The 4,773-nt window shown below is 31.7% G+C and overlaps 1 long non-coding RNA gene across 1 annotated transcript; it reads left to right on the forward strand.

Moving 5' to 3' along the window:
- The first annotated feature begins 2,256 nt into the window (after nt 1-2,256).
- Nucleotides 2,257-2,777, forward strand: LOC125504888. Its single transcript, XR_007281773.1, has 2 exons — nt 2,257-2,601; nt 2,657-2,777. It is a non-coding gene; the product is annotated as an uncharacterized LOC125504888 (long non-coding RNA).
- The last annotated feature ends 1,996 nt before the right edge of the window (nt 2,778-4,773 follow it).

The raw sequence follows: 4,773 nt of genomic DNA on the forward strand, positions 1-4,773 counted from the left end.
CATTACCGTTTTCAAAATTTAGGTACCCGACTTGGTTCCTGAAATATCCTGAAAAGACAAGAAATCAACACTTTTTTAATTATCACTTATTACGTGAACTGCTTAACTTAGAAAAAAAGTTAAAACTGCCTTTAGAACAACTTTTTGCGTTGAATCCAATAAACTAGCACTCGTTATCATAGTCAACTTGATTTACGAGATAAAAAATAAACTTATGTTTTTTAATTGGTAATCATAGTGGGCCTTTTAAAGTCCTTATTTTTTTTGGAATTTAACGATATAATTGTTTGTATGTTTTTATCCTTTTGTTGCCGTAAAACTTCAAAAGAAGGTAAAAAAATGTGTAGTGGGCTATGGAAACAAAAACCATATTATCACACAAAGCACAAAACAGTAATGAATCGTTTAAATTAAATGTTCAAATTGACTTCCGTTTACGTCCAGGCATTTTTGGCATTTTCACATTCAACTCGTGAGTTGTGTGAAGGTGTACCATCATGTTGAAAATATGCCAATTTTCGATACGACGCAAACGGAAAACTATTCAACATGTCTTCAAATTCATTTGGTAAAAAGTGTAAATATTTTTCCATATTTAAATTGTGATTATAAATGAATGGACCAATAATTTTATCACTAAAAATGCCTCACCAGACATTCACAAAAAAAACACGTTGATCTCGCCTATTTTCAATTAGATGATGCTTTTCATTAGCCCAGTAAACATGATTGTGCCTGTTAATTATTTCTTTTTTGTTTTGTGTGATAATATAGTTCTTGTTTTCATAGCCGACTACACATTTTTTATCTTCTTTTGAATTTTTACGGCACAAAAGGAGAAAAATATACAAATAGTTATATCGTTAAATTCAGAAGAAAATAAGGATTTTAAAACGCCCACAGACAACTATGATTACCATTTAAAAAAACACAAGTTTATTTTTTATTTCGTAAATCACGCTGACTATTACAACGAGCAATGCTAGTTTATTGAATTCAACGCAAAAAGTTCTACCAAAGACAATTTTAACTTTTACTCTAATTTAAGCAGTTTACGAATTATGTACATGATAATTAAAAAAAGTGTTGATTTGCCTTTTCAGGATATTTCAGGAACCAAGTCGAGTACCTAAATTTTCTATCTATTCTCTATCTTTAAAAATATAGAAGATACCCATACAAACATTCAGATAATGACCACCCTGTACATATGTTGGTCTTTATTTGAGGGAACATTCTTGTTATTTCCTTTTTAAGACGCGAAATTTTCCATGACACCGCTAATTGTTGCGAAAAATGATCATAAGTTGATTAAATCGTTCATTTTAACATACCTAAGATAAGAGGTCGCGCGTATTTGTTGATTTAAAGCGTTAAATATTAAATGCTAACTTTGTTTCGAAGTGAGCCTTTTAGAACCATTTCAGTTGCATTATTGACAAAGGCAAAGTGTAAAAATTTATTAATTAAGACGAAAATGACAAGAACTTTAACATCTCTAAGTAGAATCCAATGTGGCAAGGCTTAAATAGAAAACACTTTTTTTGTTTAATTTATTTGCAATTGTTCTCGAAAGTTGATTAAATTCAACTAAACTTTAACAAATAGCAAGTTTTCTAAAAGATGCCTTTAAATGTTCAGGCATACAACATAGTAACATAAGTAAGAAAATGAGAACATAAAAATGATTACTGAAAAGTGAAAATAACTATAAATACTGATTAAATAATTACTCCAGTTCCAAATAATTTACAATAAATTCACATTATCTCGTCATCGAGGCCATTGTTTTAACGAACTTATTTTTGCGCAGTTAAAATAACGCAATTTAATTTAGAATCATCCTGTATTTAAGTATAATAATAATAAATATTTATTCTACAATAAAATACTATTGAATGGCATTATAAAACGGTTTTCTATAATTCTAATAATAAAACGTAGATATAAACACAAAAAGTCTTACGGGCTTTTGTTGTTACAATAATATGCAGACTAGTGTTTGGAACACTAGTGTTGCGCGGAACACAGTTTGGGAACCCCTGGTCTAGATGACCTAATTTTCCTGCAAAAGATTTAAATTCAGAGGCTTGCCCGATAAATCACAGCGTTGCCAATGGATTTTGAAGTAATGGGTTTTTTGCCTAAAAAAAAATTAGTTTTTAATTTGTTTCATTATTTTCGATTTTTTGTAAATGAGCTGTGCAATAGTGTTTATTGAAATTTTACTTTAAAATTGGAACTAGCCTTGGAAGAATTACTTGGTGTTACGTCCGAAGTTCGTTGATTATTATATGTGTCAGTTCCTTCAGTTTTCAGTTTAATAACCCATAGTGAATGCTGTGCGCCATTCGGTTCAAAGTAAAAATTTAAAAAAATTGCTTGTATTTTTTATTTCCGTGGCGACAATTGTTAATTTTTTCAAACAGCAAGTTTTTCTTTACCGTTTTGTGATCATTCTCCAATCGGTAGTGCGATTTTTGCAAAAATACAGATTTTTTCAACTTTGCAATTTTCTGACGTTTTCCTGTCAAACTGCAGCCCATCTTGGTTACTTGGTTTTTTCAATAACGGACAAGAAACTGATAACAACAACAGAAGGTAAGTACTATTTTTCTATTTATTGATCATTTCATAACCATTTTGTTTTAAACAGAAGAACGAGTTTCATTAACTGTCTAGGAATCGAATAATGTATGTAGTTACCTTGAATAACTGTTATACATGACATGTGCATAAATCTAAAACATGTTTAATACAATTGTATAATAATGAAATATCTATTCTCATTAATTCTGATCGGATCACTGGCAAAATAAAATTTTAATTCTAGAGTGAATAACCACACACCTGCAGTTATTAATTTAAGTGTCAACTATGATATAAGTTCAAGTGTCATAAGCCTTAAAAATATTTGAATGTTAATGATTCACTTATTGCGAAAGAATTATAGTTCAACTGAAAAAAGGATTGACTCCGAATGGCAGCATTTTAAGATAGATAGACAGATATGTTTACAAAAACTTATCTGGGTTCTTGGGGGGTGCCTGAGATTAAGTAACCCATTTCAAAATATTTACATATTTTGCTTTCAATTTTTGCATTTCCATTCCAGTCTTCAATCAAATGTTGTAAAATTTTGAAAAACGGAAAATATTGTACATATTGAGTAACAAAACGGTTTCGAAGTTTAGAATAAACATTCCCAACTTAATCCGAAAATTACAATTTTTTTAAAAATTAAAAAAATCAAAGTATTGTGCTATTAGATTGCTGAGATTAATTTTAAAGTCCTAGCAAAATTTATATTTGCTTATGAATGTATTAATGTTCATATTTGCGCAACGTTTGTTCGCTGGTTATTTGCAAAGGCAAGTTGTCAATTAGCGCTTCTAGACACCGCTACGCACAATCGGTGACAAAAAGAACACATTAACTAGGAAAATTCTGCACCTACTTACATAAACAGATCAGCACAAAAATCAAAATAATTACACCCACAATGCCGAACGCGACACCAACTATGAGCTCCCTATTTTCACTGGGTTGAAATGAGGCGAGAGGCTGAAGCCTCTTCTCAGCGACTGTATCTCCACTTTGCGCTACATCTACGTTCATCTCGCGGATTTATCACTGACAATGACAGGATAACATGAGCGAATTTTAACTGAGACGATAACGGAGATAATAAATCGTCCGAACTCGCCAGCAAAAAAAACGATTCTTTTCTCTCAGCGCCGCGTTCCAACGAGCTTTAAACAATTATTTATCAATTTGTGTTATCGTTATCAATAAACAGGTAGAGATGGTGATGTTGCGGATTTGCGCAAATCAGTATTAGCTGAATCCGATTTGTATCATTCGCGTTATGGTACTTGAGATTCCAAATAATACTTACTTTTCACTTCAATTTCTACTTAATATTGTGATTGATAGTTGGAATTTGATTCCGCTAAAATATTTTAATTGTTTTCTGCAATAAACTTGATTCTTATTGTAGACGCGGGCCTCGGTTCGATAGTGTTCATGTTGAGGATTTGGAGATAAGCGGACTTAAGTCCTTAAATCGACCTTACGTAATAAATTATGCCCACTGATGTTTCTAGCTCATAAGTACTTACCTATCTGACGTGATTTTATCGCATGTAAGCACGAATAGTTTGAATTCGATATACAGCGTCGTTTTTCCAAAAAAAACAATTTTAGTTTCATTGAACTTTACATTTCTGTTACATACAGAAGGTTGAAGAGAAAAACATGCAAGTGCAGGTCTCAGGACAAACCCAGCTGATGAGAACTAATCATATACCTCTTTTACAAAGTATATCGAAGGATGGCGGATGTTTCATCGTTCTTGCCATAAAAGAGTAGTCATGGTAATCAAATATCTTAATAAATGATGTACAAACATAGAAAGAAGTGTATTGTAAATATACAAACGAATTGAAGAAAGCAAATTTTTGGTATGTATACAGGGTGTCCCGTAAGCTCATGATCAAAAGGGTACTGCGACCTTAGGACCAAAAGAAGACGATCTGACCTAACTTTTATTAATAAAAAATGTTTGTCTCCCCTGCTATCGATGGTCAAAGTTCTTCAAAAAAATTAGCTTTTTCGAAATATCGGGAGAATGGTACGATGTGTTTTAGTGAAACTCGCTATGAATTTGTTCTTATGTAAGACTCATATTTTGATGAAACTATCGAGTTCAGCCGTTTTGGACAAGTGGTGAATTCTTGAGTGTCGTGGTACAAAAACTACCAGAACTTTTTA

Source organism: Dendroctonus ponderosae, unplaced genomic scaffold (assembly GCF_020466585.1).
Source record: "Dendroctonus ponderosae isolate FM_Combo_2020 unplaced genomic scaffold, Dpon_F_20191213v2 Dpon_F_20191213_6, whole genome shotgun sequence".
Classification (NCBI taxonomy): Eukaryota; Metazoa; Arthropoda; class Insecta; order Coleoptera; family Curculionidae; genus Dendroctonus; species Dendroctonus ponderosae.